Genomic DNA, 18,943 nt, shown 5'->3' on the forward strand with positions numbered 1-18,943 from the left:
TTTAAGAGTTAATACAAATATAACAATAACAACAAATATGAGGTAAAAATTACTATGTTGTAGTCACTCTGACTAGATATTTACATCAATTACCTGGTTTAGTCCTTAAGCCTATGTTATCTTGTGGTAGCCCACTGTTATCCCAGTTTTTCTGATGAGGAACTTGAGCTTAAAGGTATAAAATAACTTGCCCCAAATCATACAAATATTAAATGTTTGGCTGAGATTCCAAATCAGATAGTTTCACTCTAGACCTTGTGCTCTTACTAACTATACGTTTTTAAAGTTAACAGTTTTAATTAGTTATTTCCCCACATATCTACCAGTACATTCATTAATAATTCAAAAGTAAATAAAAAAGTATTTTCTTTTGAATGTTAAAATGACATACATTTTTTCAGAAGGATATAAAATTTTAGATGACACGAGTAACATATTTGTTAATTTTGATGGCTTCTTGTATTAACTGAGGTGTTTTATTTTAAAAAGCATCTTCTGTGATGTTACCCAATGTACACAATCATTTTATTCACCTTCAGAATGATAATTAAATTGAGGGCTTTTTATTTGAAGTAGCTCTCTAAACATCTAAAGTATACTTTATTGAATTTATAAAACCCTTTGAATACAGTTGCTACTTTTATTTATTAATGTTCTGGGATTAATTAGAATTATAAGCCTGTTGGATTCTCTTTGGCCTCAGAAATATAAACAAGATTATAAAATTTGCTCTTTAGATGTGGTACGACTTTTATAGAAATAATTTTATGGTTCAATCAATCATTCAAAAATGAGTACTTTTCAATGCATACTGTTTCAAGAACTACATTAAACATAAAGGATAGAAATATGAAGATGAGAATCATGGATTAAGGAGTTTACAACCAGGAAGTAATTTACAGACTTGACAATGTATAGTTTATTCTAGCCAATTCACTGAAAACATAGCCCTATGTTATTCACAAAAATTATTTTCTAAAGTCACCCCAAAGATATCAGGAATAGGATAATGTGATAGATTATATATGGCTACAAATAATTTATAGTTCCTCTCATTAACTATATGAGTCTTTTTCCAACCTCCTAAATTTAGACTAGTCCTGAAACTTGCTTGACTAACAGAATGTAGCAGATGTGATAATCTGGGAGTTCTTGAGCCTAAGCTTCAACAAACCTTGTGGCTCTTGCCTTTGCTCTCTTGGAATGCTGTCCTGAGAATGCCATGTAAGGAAACTGGTGGGGCCTATTAAAGCATGAGTGTCCATGTGAATGAACTGAGCTGACCCAAGTAGTTTCAACTACTTCAAGTGGTCCCCAACCCCCAGGCCATAGACCTGCAGCAGTCTATGGCCTGTTAGGAACCAGGTTGCACAGCAGGAGGTGAGCAGCAGGCTAGTGAGCAAAGTTTCATCTGTATTTGCAGCCACACCCCAATGCTAGCATCACTGTCTCAGCTCCATCTCAGATCATCAGGCATTAGATTTTCATAGGAGCACTAGTCCTTGTTACCAAAAGTGTCGGGGACCATGGCCCTAGACCAAATAGCCCTGCAGCCAAATTTAGCCTATAAATGAGCTCAGGTAAAATCAACAAAAGAATCACCTATCTATCTCACAGAATCTTAGACATTACAGTCCAATAATGTCTCAAGACACTAAACTGTAGGGTTTTTATATGACAATATTTAATTGAAGTGGATATTTTAAAGTTTTAAGCAGCATATAAGCTTCAGAGGTTAATATCTTAGAGATAGTTTGGATTTTCATGCCCCATCACAGGTCCTGAATAGCGGCAGTAAGATGAGTGAATTTTCAGTGTGTAGAGAAATGTCTGCTCAAAATCCTGAGAAGACAGACAGACACAGGTGTAAACATTAAAAGGTATTTTTTTAATAGATCAACACTAAAATACCACAATGGTGAACACATATCATCATACATTTGTCCAAACCCATAAAATATACAAAACCAGGAGTGAACCCTAACGTAAACAAAGGACTTTGGGTAATAATGTGTTAGTGTAGATTTATTGATTATAACAAATGTGCCACTGAGATGTAGGATGTCAACCAGGTGCACTGTGTAGATGGAGGTATATGGAAACTCTTTCTGCTTAATTTTGTTGTGAACCTAAAACTCCTCTAAAATATAAAGTTTACTAATTTGAAAAAAAATGAAAATAACATGTTTGTTATTTCTTCTTTTAACATATATACATAGATTCTATTTCAAATGTAAATTAGTTTGTTGTGTCAGAATTTAGCCAGGTTTAACTGTAAGATATCCCTTAGTGCATACTTCTAAATGATAGTTTTTGTTTTGTACTTCGTACTACAGAATTAAAAAACTGTTCAATTATATCCAAAAAGAAAGAAAAATGACATGCACTGCTGCTTATGCACAAATATACATATATACCTGAGGGAAATATTTCATTAGCCAGTGAACTGCTCTATATATGCCAATGAACTATAGCTGTGAGAAGAAAATAATGAATTATAAAATCACCTGACAAAAATGCTTAATTATTACACTTTATTTCCCTTGGTAATATTTAGACAAGGTGGGAAGAAAGAGAGAGAAAGATACACATAATATGTGTGTATGTGTACTAACAGAAAGACTGTGTAAGTGGAATAGTTTTCCTTAATTGTATTCCTAGCTACTGCTGTTTATTTTAAATTGCCTAGCTGGAGTTCTAGAGCATTGACAATATTGAAAGACTCTATCTACACAGTCACAGAAATTTTTAATTAAGATAAATTATTGAACATGATCTAAATTGTTTTGTTTTGCTTTAGCTTTTTGCTTTTGCTTAACATCTTCTACTACAGGCATACCTCATTTTATTGTGCTTCACTTTATTGGGCTTTGCAGATACTGCATTTCTTACAAACTGAAGGTTTGTGGCAACCCTGCGTCGCCAGTCTATTAGCAATATTTTCCCAAGAGCATTTGCTTACTTCCTATCTCTGCATCACATTTTGACAATTCTCACAATATTTCAAACATTTTCATTACATTTGTTATATTAATCTATTGATGTTACTATGTACTGTAATTGTTTACGGGAGCCACAAACCTTGCCCTTTTAAGACAGCAAACTAAATCTATAAATCTTGTGCTTTCTGACTGCTCCACCACTAGCCATTCCTTATCTCTGTTCCTCTGTAAGACCTCTCTATTCCCTCAATATTTAAATTAGGGCTATTAATAAACCTAAAATGATCTCTAAGTGTCAACTGAAAGAAAGACCCACATATCTCACTTTAAATCAAAAGCTAGAAATGACTAAGCTTCGTGAGGAGGGTATATTGAAAGCTGACATAGGCTGAAAGCTAGGCCCCTTGCGCCAGTTAGCCAAGTTGTGAATGCAAATGAAAAACTTTCTTTTTTTATGCTGACATTGGTTAACAAAATCCAGTAAGTTTCAGCTTTACATTTTAACAGTAAGTCATATACATATTTACATGTGTGTTCACTTCCCATTGTTAGATTTCTTTCTGTAATTACATATTTGACCCATTTTACCCCATCTATCTCCCGCTTCCTCCTCCACCCCACTAGTAACCATTAGTCTATAGTCCTCTGATAAGCACTAGTCTATAGTCCACGTCCATGAGTCTCTGTTTGTTTGTCCTGCTCTTTTAGGTTTATATCCCACATATAAGTGATATCATGTGATTTCCAACTTTTTCTGTCTGGCTTATGTCATTTAGCATGATTATCTCGAGGTCTATCCATGTTGAAGGAAATTAAAAGTGCTATGCCAGTGTACACACAAATAAGAGAGTGAAACAATCTTATTGCTGATATGGAGAAAGTTTTAGTGATCTAGATAAAAGATCAAACCAGCCACAATATTCCTGTAAGCCTAATGCAGAGCAAGACATTTGTCCAAACCCATAAAATATACAAAACCAGGAAGACAGAGAGGTGAGGAAGCTGCAGGAGAAAAGTCTGAAATTACCAGAGGTTGGTTCATGAGGTTTAAGAATTCTATGAAGACAGAGAAGTGAAGAAGCTGCAGAAGAAAAGTCTGAAATTACCAGAGGTTGGTTCATGAGGTTTAAGAATCCACCTTTATAACATAAAAGTGAAAGATGAAGCAGCAAGCACTGGTGTAGAAGCTTTAGCAAGCTATCCAGAAGATCTAGCTAAGATAATGACTGAAGGTGGCTACACTAAACAACAAATTTTCAGTGTAGATGAAACAGCCTGATATTGGAAAATGTCATCTAGGGCTTTCGTTACTAGAGAGAAGTCAATGCCTAGCTTCAAAGCCTCAAAGGACAGGCTGACTCTTGTGTTAGATGCTAATACAGATGGTGACTTTAAGTTGAAGCCAATGCTCAAATTTACCATTTTGAAAATCCTAGGGCCCTTAAGAATTATACTGAATCTACTCTGCTGTATAAATGGAACAACGAAGCATGGATGGCAGCACATTTGTTTACAGCATGGTTTACTGAAGATTTCAAGCCCACTGTTGAGATCCACAGCTTAGCAAAAAAGATTCCTTTCAAAATATTACTGCTTATTGACAATACACCTAGTCACCCAAGAGCTTTGATGAAGATGTACAAGAAGATTAATGTTTTCATGCCTGTCAACACAGCATTCATTCTGCACCTCATGGATCAAGAAGTAATTTCAACTTTGAAGTCTTATTACTTAAGAAATACATCTTGTAAGGCTGGAGTGCCATAGATAGTGATTCTTCCGATGGGTCTGGGAAAAGTAAATTGAAAATCTTCTGGAAAGGATTTACCATTCTAGATGTCATTAAGAACATGTGATTCATGGGTAGAATAAAATGTGAAAATATGAAATTTAACAGAAGTTTAAAAGAAGTTGATTCCAATGCCTCATGGATGATTTTGAAGGTTTCAAGACTTTAGTGGAAGAAATAACTGCAGATGTGGTGGAAATACAAAGAGAACTAGAATTAGAAGTAGAGCGAGAAGATGTGATTGACTGAAGTAGAGCTAGAAGATGTGCTGCAATCTCATGACAACAAAGGATTTAGAATATTACATAAACTTAGTTGATAAAGCAGTGGCAGGGTTTGGGAGGACTGACTCCAATTTTGAAAGAAATTCTACTGTAAATAAAATCCTATCACACAGCACTGCATGCTACAGAGAAAGTGTTTGTGAAAAAAAAAGAGTCAATAGATGCAGCAGACTTCTTGGTTGTCTTATTTAAGAAACTGCCACAGCCACCACAAACTTCATCACCCTAATCAGTCAGCAGCCATCTACACCAAAGTAAGACCCTCCACCAGCAAAAAGATTATGACTTGCTAAAAGGTCAATGATAGCATTTTGTAGTAATATTTTTTTAATTAAGGTATGTACATTTCTTTAGACATAATGCTGTTGCATACTTTGGAGAGTACAGTACAGTTTAAACATAACTTTTATATGCACTGGAGAAGCCTAAAAATTCCTGTGGCTTGTTTTATTCCCTTTATTGCAGTGGTCTGGAACCGAACCTGCAATAGCTTCGAGGTATGACAGCATTTGTTAATGAATAATGGTAGAATATAAAAATAAGAAACATTTTATGGATATACATGTTACTGAGTAGTAATATGGTAGCACTGATTGTACGGTATAACATTTTATTTTATTTATTTTCATTTTATTTTATTTTTATTATTATTATTATTTTTTTTACACCTACAGCACCTGGTCTTCCTAGGTAGTCTCTCCCCTCCAAATACTAGCCAGGCCCGACCCTGCTTAGCTTCCGAGATCAGAGAGGATCGGGTGTGTTCAAGGTAGCATGGCCATAGACCGGTATAACATTTTAAATACAATTTAGGGAAATTCTATGTAAGCCATGGAATTTAGTCACGTTTCACTGTTATGACTCCTTAAATTGTATTATAATGCGATGAGAAAACTGCAAAAAATATTTAATACCATTACAAGAGAATTTTATCCTTTTGATTGCTAAAATTATGATATCCAACATTTATTATGTGCATATTATATGTCAAGTACTCTTCAATCAATTCACATATAATATTTAATTTAATCCTCCTAAGGATGATTTGAAAGAGGTAAACACTTTAAAGATTAGGAAACAGAGGCATAGAGAGATTAAGTAATTCAGTTAAGATTATACAGCTGCTACATGTTAGAGCTGAAATTTAAACACAGTAAGTTTAATTCCAGAACTCAAAGTCTGAATACGGGGGCTAAAAAGAAAATTATAATGTGACTAGCTGGAAAAACATAATAATGAATATATTTCTTACTTCTAATGCTTTCAATGAAGAAAGACATTTTGATCAACATTAATACATAATTTTTTTTGTCACAAATGACACAGAAATTAACACTTCCCTTGCTAGATCTATTTCCAAAAGGCGTTTTCTACCTTGGAAATATTTGTCCATTAAATATATAAAATAAAACCACATGTTAATCCAGTTTAGAAAAACAAGTAATCTTGATAGCTACATTAATACAGAATCCACATATTACTACAAAGAAATCAAGAAGGTATTAAACAAGTAGACTAAGTTAAACAGCCTCTATCTTTATATTAAAACAAAACAGATATACTTCCCCCATGGGAATTGTATAAAAGGAATCAAATTTTAACTGCAGAAATGCATGTTTTGAACTAAGACTGTTATAGTACCTAGTATGCTGGAAATTTTAGTATGGACTTGTCAATATACTTTTTCTTATAAAACAAATTCTGTATTGTAACATATGTTCCTAAATTTTCACTTCTAAGCTTATCTAACTTCTGTTTTCACATTTGTCCTACCTATTGCCCCACAGTATTGTGACTTTTAGCATTTCCACTAATATATACTACATTGGTTCTGGCTTATTAATAATTTCCTTTTTTTCCCCCTATGCTAGCAATTTTCAGGCTAGAAGCCTCAGAATTTCCCACATAAGGAAAAATAAAACTTTAATATTTGCTTATTCTAACACCCTTCTGGGAATTAAGGTGTTCCTATTGGCTTTGGCTTACACTGCATCATTCTGATCAATCTATGATGGTTTTATTTCAATCAGGATGGAATCATTCTAATAAGCACTACTGTAGTCACATTCCTTTACTCCCTATATTTGTCTCATATTTGCCTATACAGAATATTTCCCTGGGGAAATCAATGCAATGCAGTTCTAGTCCCATAATTCTCTTCTTAAAGAGGTTCTGCCAGTATTTTATACTAAGCATTTTAAATCACCTTAATAATAACTACAAGGTATCATCTCATTTAGTCCTTCCAAGGCAATTCTGAGTGAGATATTCTTTTTCTTCTTTGGCAGGTGTACAGTTAAAGCCAGAGAGAAATTAAGTAACATGCCCTAGGCAACATAGGTATAGGTGGCTAAGCCAAGGTCTATTCTAAAGCTGCATAGAACACATTCTTCAGATGATCCCTGAAAGACCAACTCAACTTTTTCTAGTAGGAATTGCCTGAGTATTTTAAACTTATTTTAGTCTCTTCTCCCTCTATCTGTTGCAATTAAAATCTGCAGCAAATTATTTAATATAAATATCATTCTCATTGCTGTTTGCTTTATCCTCCTCTTCCATACAAAGACAGGAACCATGTGATGCTATATAAGCAAAGTTGCTGATTTCTTTAAGCTGTATAGCTGTATTCTATAAAGGCATAGCTCACAACTAAATCAGTTCCACCCATATTTAGAACCCAAATTTTGACCTCAATGTATTGTTGCTCAGATTCTCATTTAGAACTATTAATGCCCTGAGCCCAATTCATCTGTAGCTCTTAATCCACAGGTCAGCCTCTGAGCTTACTTTTCTCATTCCTTTGAATCTTTGCTAATATAATTTTAGATATCCAAGTCTATACAAAATGACCATTGATAAAAATCGTGTGCCTGAAACGTCCACGTTGTTACTACATTGCTTTACATTGTCTTTTAAGATTGTAATTTCCATTCTTGCTCCTGGGTCTGTGATTTTTGTTTTTTCTGTTCTTTCTGTCTATGTTCTTGAGAATCTACATTATGGGCTGTAATTTCATTAAGTTGGAAACAATCTGTCTCATTTTGTGGTCATTTCAAACAATAATACTCTCCTTGTCTAGGTATATAAAAGTGGCTTAACTACCACACATTGATTAGCTGATTAAAGCTTATCCTCAAGAGTACTTGAAGTTCTCAGCTACTTCAATAATCCCTGACTTTCTTGTATTATGTCTAGATATTTTTTATTTTTCTTCATATTAATATGTTTGACTTTATATTTTCCAAAACTTTGTGCCTTCATCTTGACAGAGTTCAATGATATAATTCTTAACAACACTAGGCTTCAAGATATTTTGGAATATTCTTCAAATAGCACTGCTATCTAAAACATATAAAAGCTTATCATTTGCATTCATGTAAGATAAATGACATTCTAACTCTATCAGTTTTGCAAAATATGGCATACTGAGTTTAATAATTTTTAAAACTTCTCAGTGATAGTTTAATTGACCCAACCCTGTGGATCTACAAGAAAAATAACTTCAAGTGCACCCAAAGTTTCCACAACACCACTTTTAATACGAAAAGTTTGATGTACTTAAATAATTCTTTTAATGAGACTAACTGTAAATTTACTAAGGTACATTGACAATTAAATGGGCTTTGGAAATGCATTTCTTATTATCTGGCTACCTTTGCAGATTCCCCAGATTTTAATCAAATTTTCTGCAGGTATTTTCAATTACCATTTAATTCATTTTACAGTTTTTGCTATGCACCTCTCATTTAACCAGCAGTTATAGATTTCATCTATTCATGCACTTCAGATTACTTTTTCTCATCTAAATTCTCTCAAATCTTTGTAGCTCTGAAAATATCCATTGAGATATGAAGAGGGAAACAGTTTCTTCTGCGCCTAATTCTTGTCTCTTCCTTTCAACAGAGACACTACCACATTTATGCTTGATAAGAGTCCTATGGTCATAATGATGAAGGGTGTGATAAATGACTCCTAAGGGGAGATATTTGAAAAAAAAAAAAAAGTGAGTGTGATTAGCATGTAGAAGAGATAAAGTGTTGGGCACTTAAGCTTGGGATACCATGATGGAGAGCTTAAATTTTTAAGAGTTCCTTTATAAATAAGAATATCAGCTTATTGTGTAAAGTTTCAGAGGGCAGAATGAAGATTAATTTGTAGAAGATCCAGAGAGGCAGACTTAGTGTAATTATATTGAACAAAATGAATAAAATATAAATTAATCCACATGTCAAGAAGCTGCTATTCATTGTATTTTGATTTAATTCAACACACATCCAGTTTCAACCATAGGCATTGTTACACTATGTAGAAAACTAAGAAATAAAGATAAATATAGAACAGTGTTGAGTCAATTCAAATCTGTTTGTGCTACTACCTCTGGTCTCAAGAAACTTTCTGTTTTATCTGTAAGGCCCTGACCATGCAGCTTCTCATGATCTTGTGCAGTTTGGGACAGTTAACACCTAATTGTTAACACTTAATTGATGCTCTTGTTTCTTACCACAGTGGCCTCTGAGGATACTTATCTTTATTTTGTCACTCAGATGCACATGCATGGCTTAATTTTCTTCTGTGCTTATGAGACTTGGTTGGGATAATTTAATAGCCCTTTACTAAAGGTTCAAGGATAATAAAAGGATAGTATTAAATGTATTATGCAAATAATTAAAATTAGCAAAAAGGTATGACAGAAATTAAAATCTACAGCCCTGATACCTTGTTCAGTATTTTATAGCAGGACTTCTCAAACCTAAATGTTCATTACAAGTCATTTCAGGATCTTATTAAAATGCAGATTTTGCAGTAAATCTGAAGGAGAGCACAAGCTTGGGTGATGTTGCTTTTACTGCTTTTGCTCTGCTTATCACACTTTGAGTGGCAAAGCTTTTCTAGATGCCTAACTAGCTAAAGGGATTCATGTGTTTCTGTTACTCTTTCTGTGTTAAAATCCACATTCACCTCAGGGTGCCCTAGAGCCTAGGATCTGCTCAGAATGCAATTCAGAGTGAATGAGGCACTTAAAAAGAAAGGATTTACTTCTCATCACAAAATACTGACCAACTTCCCAGGCCATATTTCCCATTTCAAAAATGTATGACAGAATGATTTTTTTTTTCTGTAATTACCTAATTTCTAACTTAGCCAAAGATCCAAGGTGACAGATTAATCTAATTGATTTAAAAAAAAATTAAAAAGCAAGTTAATAGTTTCTATTGAAAACACTTTCCCAATTAAAGAATTGGAAACTCCATGAATATCTCCCATTCCTTAAAAATTTACATAATATCAAATTAAGAGCAATATCTGTTCAATTCAAGACAGTATTTATTAAGTCTCATCCAGATATTTCAATCAATCTCTCATCTTGATTCTGGTGCAGATAAGATCTGCATAGCTCTCCTGCAGTTTTCTCTAAGTGCTCAAAAACAAAACACACAAGGCATGCAGTTCCCCACAATATAAATATGTTTACAGGCACACAACACTAAATACATTCTAAGAAAGAAGCATTTCTATTGAAGAAATATATAGTATAGAAAAAAAGGAAACTACCGCAACGTATTCAACTTTTTTCATTATTACACAAAGTACTTCAGCCTCTCCTTATAATCATCCCCTTTCACTTTCAATTATAGTCTCTGGTTTATATCTGCATAACTAAGAGGTCCTTTCCATAGTTCTCAAGTATGGGGAAACAATCCCTTCTACAGCTTTCTAAAGGTTTAACCTCAGAAAATGGTCTACAGTTTCTTCTTTCTCCATGGCCTATTGAGATGTTATAGATATCCCTCCCCTTTGTCGGCTATTATGCTCACTCTAAACACACACACACACACACACACACACACACACACACACACACACACACACACACACACACACACACACACACACACGTTGGAATCATAAATTAACGGCAAAATTTTGTCAACTAGATTGAGTTTGGGGGGAAAAAAGACATCTCCATTTATCATAAATGAAGAGTGAGTTGAGAGTCAGTGGTAAATATATCGGCTGGTTCTATGGTGGCCCAGAAATCTCAGATAACGACACTAGGAACTAGACCATAACACCTATTAGAAGATAGGAAAGACAGAATTAGACTTATGTAAAGTATAGTGCTGGAACTAAAGATCCTTGACCAAAGCCTTTTTTAAAAAGGCTGATTTGACTTTGAAATAATTAAAAAAGAATCCTTCAATGGCTACAGAAGTGACAGGACAACTTGTCACAGCTCAGAAACTCAGGTATTTTTTTTTTAAAGTCTTTAGTGAAGAATGTAAACCTATGACTTACATGGGTGTGGGATCTGAATTTATATTTCTGATGGAGTAAAGGACCCAAAGGAAATTGGCTTATGAATTGTTCTGGAGACAAGTAAAACTCTGGGACCAGTGGAATCACTGCAATTAAAAAAAAAAAAAAAAGAAGAGCATTCTGTGGCTACATTTTCCTCACTCATGTTGAGGGTAGGGGATGAAACAACTCTATGCTTTATAAAAATTATAGTCCATACAATGGAAAAAGTAACATGAAAGAAAGCTAAAATTTACATATAAAGAGAAATATTAATTCTATAACGAAGTTAAAGTACATTTGAGAGAAATTACCAAGTGTGTTTAAATTAAAATAATAAAAAAATGAAGTATAATGAAAAACAGATTATTTTAAAAATAAGAATGATGGAAAAAATGAAATAGAAAAGGAATCATTAGAATTAAAAAAAAGAAAGAATGTAAAGTTTAAGAAGCAGATCAGAAATGTATGCCAAAAACAAATGATTAGTGCAATAATATTTAGAGTATAGGAAATTTTCGGAATAAAGAAAGGGAAAGAAATAAAACTTATTAAAGAAAGCTACAGAGGTATAAGACATATAATAAGAAAGTCCAATATACATCCAAAAGGATTTACAGAAAAAAATGAAAGAAACGATTTTCTAAAAATTAATTACTAACATTTTCCTTTATTAAATAAAGACAAGTGAAAATGTTAAAGCATATATTTCTCAGTATAAATAAATTTAAACTCTGATATAATATCCCAATCACAAAAAGAAATTCACAAATAAAAAGAAAAAATTGTTAAATTTTAGGAATTATTAATGGACTGGTAGCAAATTTTTATGAGCCCAACAGATCATAAAATGTAAACTGTTACAAAGGAGAAAAAAATAACTGTCAATTTAATTATATCCAGCTGTACTCTCTCACTGAAGCATAAATGAGTCTAATAAACTTTCAGAAAACATGTTCACAGACTATGGTTGAGTTATTTAAAAGATATACTTCAGGAAAAATAAAGAAATCTACAAAGATGAGGATACAAGAAACAACAGTAATAAAGGAATTTGATTAAAATGTTGATATATAAAAGCACCACTGATTTTTAAAATTCTTTTTCTTTCTCCCCAACAGATCTCTAGACTATGCTTCCTAATACAATTGCCCACTTCCTCCACAGATTGAATGGCCAGATTTCTTCTTTTTGCCAGGAACATGGTATATACACCATAGCTTGGATTTGAAGGCCTGGTGTAGATTGCCCTTTGCTGGACTCTACACCCAGATTCTTCTCTCTCTCTTTGTCACACAATGTCCTGCAAATAGCAGGGCCAAGACTTTTTATGATCCTAAGATTCCACATATGTAATTCCTTTTTCTGGAATACCCTTCCATCCTCATTTCTACCTAGTCTTGATCATCCCTTAGGCTCGGGCTTTTATTTCTCCTCATTTTTTAAAATTGTTATAAAATACATGTAACATAAAATTCATCATTTTAAGAAAATGTAAAGTTCAATGGTATTAAATACGTTCATAAGGTTAAGCAACCATAGCTACCATACTGCTCTGTAACTCTTTTCATCTTGAAACACTGAAACTCTATACCCATTAAACAATAACTCCCCACTCCTCCTCCCTTCAGTCCCCAGCATCCACTACTGTATTGACTATCTCTGGTTTTGATCACTCTAAGTATCTACGTGGAATCACAAAGTATTAATCTTTTTCATGACCGGCTTATTACACTTAACATAATATCCTCAAGATTCTTCTATGTTGTAGCATATGTCAGAATTTCCTTCCTTCTTAAAGCTGAATAATATTCCATTATATGTGTAAACCACATTTTGCTTATCCATTTATCTATCAATGGACATTTGGGTTGCTTCCACATTTTAGCTATCATGAGTAATACCATTATGAACATAGGTGTACAAATATCTCTTCAAGACCTTACTTTCAATTATTTTGGGTGGAAAACTGGATCATATAGAAATTCTATTTTTAATTTTTTGAGGAAGCTTCATACTATTTTCCATAGTGGCTGTACCATTTTACATTCCCAATAACACTGAAAAATGATTTCAAATTCTACAGACCTTTGCTAATGATTAAGTTTTCCTTTTGATAGTAGTCTAATGAGTGTGGGTTGGTATTTCACTGTAGTTTTGATTTGCATTTCCCTAATGATTAGTAATGTTGAGTGTCTTTTCATGTGCTTTACTGTCCATACATATATCGATGGTGATCTTTTTACATAACCAAGTTTTGATTTCATTTTCTTGATTGTTTTTCATTTCTCTCTGTTCTAATGTTAATTATTCCTTCCTTCTGCTACCTTGGGGTTTAGTTTGTTCTTTTACTAGTTCCTTAAGTTGTAAAGTTAGGATTTTAAGATTTTTCTTTTTTTTCATAAGTGTTTATAGCTATAAATTTCCTCTTTAGCACTGCTTTTGCTGTGTCCCATAAGTGTTGATGTCGTGCCTTCATTTTCATTCATTATTTTCTAAGTTTTCTGTGTTTGCAGAATCCTTTAAGCATCAGTCCTCCAAAGAAGTAGAGCAAATAAAAAAACAAACAAAGAAAAAACCCTCACTGGTTAAGATTTTGTAACCTACTATGTTAAAATAGTCTAGTTTTACCACTAGCCTTGTTATACATTAGAGTGATACTCAGAAACAAGCATGGAATCTGTCCTTTTAAATTTATGTATAGCAGGTCTATGAATTTGGGTCTGAGAAGGTTTATGTTCTGTGCTCAAATAAACTGATACCTCTCATAATCATGTCCCATATTTAAAAGGGATTCTGTCTTCCTTACAAATTTAGAGGCATAAAATGTAATAAGGATGTGGAAGGACCTGGAAGCAGTTGGCTATCCCTATTGATCTGAGGATTTTGACTACATAAAATTGTCCTTCAGCAAAGACAGGCTCTCACCACATTGGGAAAGATCCCTTAAAATGTTGCTGATCACCCACATGGCTATCAAAGTGGAAAAACAACAACTGGATTAATGTTTCTCATGAAAAGCTAGATCCTCAGGAGAACTGGACTGCGTTTCCCACAAAAGACTAAATTCTTAAGTTTTCTAGAGTAACTGGTATTGGTAGTGAACTAAACTAAAAAAGAGCTATTCTAACAAACTTTTTGCTATTCTCATAGACATATTGCTGTCCTATTCATAGTAGGGTTATTTTAATTATTTTAAAAGTCACATTTTATTAGAAAACAAACATGATATTTGTTACATTACTTTTTCATTCTGTACTCTCAGTAATGTCTCCCACAATCTCATTTCCAATTAGCTCTAAATTATACTTCCAGGGTCTGGACTTATAAATTCAATAGATTAATTATTGAATAAAGATGGGACTAAATTCATTAGTAATTTTTTATAATAACGACATAAGCATAATTGATATGCATCTGGTACTCAAGTTGCAAATTTGATACAAAAATATTTTGACTGGTTTGACTGGAAGAATGATGTAGAAAAGAAAAAGGGTATTTATTTATTTAATAGAAAACAGAAATCTGTCATTTACAGATAAGAGATTACAAAAGACAGGTCTAATGTTACTAGATTAGCTATGGGATATAAATTTTCTTCAGTTCCAGTATAGACAGATAAACAAAGTAAGTTATTCATGGAGATTTAGTTGACCATTATAAAAATGTAACCATTAACTTAGACCTGATGCAAGATTTAAAATAGAGGCATGTACATTAAACACTTTTCATTGGGTGCCTCATAATAAGATGTTGATACTAGATGATGGCCATGGATGTCTTTGTGTATCATATCTGGGAAAAATTATTGGGAAGACAGAACAATTACTAAAGGGCCTAAATTGTCATATAAATGTAATGGTATTTATGTTAATGACTTACTCTCACGTATAATTCATTAAGCTTTTCAAGGAAAAGACTTAACTAAATTATTAGGCAGCAGAGTTAAGGCACTCTTTAGGCTTGGATTGGGTAAGACTTTATAAAGAATTGCCAAATAATACATAGTTAACAATTTGAAAATGAGAGCAATAAAGCAGCACAACAATTTGTAAAATTAATGTGTAACTAAGAAAAAATTCTGTGCATTGCTAATCAAGAATTAGATTTAACTGTTCATCATTAGTATGCTACACTCGAAGGTTATTCTCCCAAGGCAAATAATGTACTGATTTTTTAAAAATTTCAGTAATTTTGTTATCCTATGGTAATTCTAATAATTGTTTTTCTTTACTATGGACTTGCTGGATATTTAGATGGCTGCAATTTGCCCAGAGAAAATTAGAAACAGCCATGGAGATAAAAAAATGTGATATTACTGTTTAATGTTAATGTGGGAGGAGATTTTAAGAGCAAATAAAACTTAAAAATAGGAGGCTCAATTCTCCCAGTTAAAAAGGAAGAGACTCACCTCCCTTCGATGACCACTCCTGCTTTTCTTAGAGCATTTACTTTACAAAATTTGTTAAGGTCATCCTCTGTCTCTGAAATGTATATATATCTTTTTAAAAAACAAATAAGCCTCTTGCCAGCTATGTTATATTACATGCCATTGAACTGGTTCTGACTCATGGTGACCCTATAAATGACTGCTGTCCATAATGTCCTATACTCAACAGTCCTGCTCAGCTGCAGAATCATGCCTATTGCTTCTTTTATAGAGTTAAACCATATCATATTTGTCTTCCTCTTTTCCTGCTGTCTTCTATTTTTCCCAGCATTATTATCTTAAGAAAACAAAAACAAAAACAAAAACTGCCTTATAATATGCCCAAAGTAGGATAGCTTCAGTTTTGTCATTTTTGCCTCCAGTGATGTTTCAGGCTTAATTTTCTCTAAAACCCACTTGTTTGTGTTTCTGGCAGTTCGGGGTACTGGAAGAACTCTCCTCCAACACCGTATTTCAAATAAATCAACATTTTTCATACCAGCCTTCTTCACTGTCCAACTTTGCATCCAAATGGAAATATGAGGGTGTGGATGATCTTAGCCTTGGTCTTCATGATCTTTCCTAATTCTTCTGAGTCTCACCATTCTCTTGCTTTCTTGACTGCAGTTTCCATTTGAATTGATGACTGAACCAAGCAAAATCTTAACAATTACCTTCATTGTTAAAGTTGTATATTTCTTCTGTAGTCATGATATTTGTCTTCTTATTGTTCAAATGAAGTCCTACTTTGGCACTTCACTTTCATCAGAAGTCATTTCAAAGCATTGCTACTTTCTGCCAGTGAGATGGTGTCATCAGCATACCTTAAGTAATTGATTTTCCTTCCACCAGTTTTCACTCCCCCTTCCTCTGAGTCCAGCCCAGGTTTTTATATAATGTTCTGGGAAAAATAGGGTGATAAAATGCACCCTTATTTGACACCCTTGCCAGTAAGAAACCCTTCTGTCCTTAACATTCTGTCCTGACAGTGCTTCCTGTCCACAAACAGGTTATGCATCAGGATGATGACATGCTGGGCCTTGCCAGCTGTAAGACCCAGGACCGCTTTAAGGGTCAGGGAACCATCTCTTTGAAATATAATCATTAAGGAGGATAATGCCCTTATTTCCTAGTTTCTGTGGAAGTGTAAGAGCGTAACTTCACTGGGCTGCCCTCCAAGTTGCAAAATGACCTCTTTTTTTGGATAAAGCAAATCAGCTACTACATACAGTCATTCCAATTATCAAGTAAATTTAGGATAAATTATGTGACAAATGATACTGATAAGTCCTCTTGAGGACTAGTTGTTTATCTTGAGGACATATGAGTAATAAATTGTATCTCTCTGAATACATAAAAGTGTGAAATTTCAGTCCTGTCAATCTCTTAGTGGACTGCCTGTGATACATATTACACTCTAGCTTAATGCTTATTCAGTAATAAAACTGTCTTCTTTCTCTTCTACCTTTGTGGAGAGATTTTCTGGGTTGGGAAGAGGTCTTGGTTTTAATTATATTTTCTCAACAGACTTCAGCACAAAATATTAAAAGAAAAAAACGTGTATCAAAAGATATCAGTGACCAGAAAAATATCAGAATAAATTTACTTGGAGATTAACATAATTGCAATGAGTTTATGTATCAATTTGGGGAAAATTATCTGCAATACTGATTCTTCCAATTCATGAACAGTGCTTTAATTCATTTCTAATTTATAATTCTGCATTAAAAATCATTTTTTTCTACTGTCATCACATTTTTCTTTAACATATTAATCATAGTTATTTTTAAATCTTTTGCTAGTTTAAACATCTGGATTGTAAATATATCTTCATCTGTTGCTCTCTTTTCTTGTGATTATCAGTTATATTTCTAATTGCCTTTTAAATATGTTTATGCTGAGTACTGTGTTAGATTTTATCTTTCACAAGAGAGTGTTCCCAGACCTTCTTCCTTTAGTCTAACATGGGGACGAGATGATTAACTTGATCCAATAAAAATTACAGTTAAATTGAAATTGGGCTTTAGTTTTATAAACATTAAATCTATTCTATTTCACTTTTATTCTTGCAGTACAACCATCTAGGTCCTTTGATTATGAATCTGGCAGGTCTCTGAATCTCCAGCTCTAAAAGTCTGGTAGACTCAGCTCTGACATTCTTAGGTTCCATCCCAGCTTTCCAGCCTCTATTCATGGATGGCTTAGAAATCTAGTAAATATCTTCAGGAAAAGATCACAAATGTGTATAGGCAAGTACTTTTTCTGTTAGGTGTTTGTTTCCTAAGTCCCAAGAAACTGGGATATTTTGTTCTTTGTTAGAAGCTTTCTGCCTATCTCCCCAGCTCCCATTCAACAATGATTCAGCAATGCTATTGTGAAGAAAACTGGACATGTATTTGAGTCTCTTCAAGTTTCTAATTTTCATATCAGCTTCATAAAACCAGTCAAACCATGCTTTGTTGTTGTAGTTCTCCCCAAAGCAGAAGCCCTCTGCCTGGGCATGTATCCAGTATTTGCACATATCCCCCAGAGTATAAAATGGCTGGAGATCCTTTGGGCGGTTCACCTCAAAATTGCCTCCCAAATAGTTCTTTAAATGCCTCCAAAGCTTTCTAATTTCTTTGCAAATGTGACTTTTGTAATTTAATTTGTTCTTTCTGGTTTTTCTAGTAGGAACATTGTGTTGTCACAGCCACCGTTCTATCTAGAAGGAATATTTTACAAGATTAACATATACATGATTCCTCTAATTATGAAATCGCTTGTGAAATCCTGCTTTTATTATTTTTTTTAAAAAGAAGTATTTTTAGAACAGATTTAAGTTTACAGGAAAAAATGAGCAGAGAGAATAGTTACCACACATACCTGTTCTCCCCAACCTTCTCCACATTTTCCCCTATTATTAATATACTACATTCCTGTGGTAGAATTCTTACAGCCGATGAATCAATATGACATATTATTAACAACTACAGTCCACAGTATACATAAGGGTTCACTCTTTGTGTTACAAGTTTTATGAGTTTTGACAAATGTATAAGGTGCATAATGTATCCAGCATTATAGTACCATACAGAATGGTTTCACTGCCCTAAAATTCCTTATTCATCCCTCCCACCCTCCAAAACTCTGGCAGTTACTGATCTTTTACTGTCTCTAGAGTTTCACCTTTCCAAGAATTCCATATAGTGGAAATAATGTT

General features: G+C 33.5%; 1 pseudogene; it reads right to left on the reverse strand.

Annotated features, from left to right (window-relative positions):
- Positions 1–5,680: 5,680 nt before the first annotated feature.
- Positions 5,681–5,801, reverse strand: LOC112473176 (annotated as a pseudogene).
- Between the last annotated feature and the right edge of the window lie 13,142 nt (positions 5,802–18,943).

The sequence above is a fragment of the Pteropus alecto genome, unplaced genomic scaffold, assembly GCF_000325575.1.
Source record: "Pteropus alecto unplaced genomic scaffold, ASM32557v1 scaffold111, whole genome shotgun sequence".
Taxonomy (NCBI): Eukaryota; Metazoa; Chordata; class Mammalia; order Chiroptera; family Pteropodidae; genus Pteropus; species Pteropus alecto.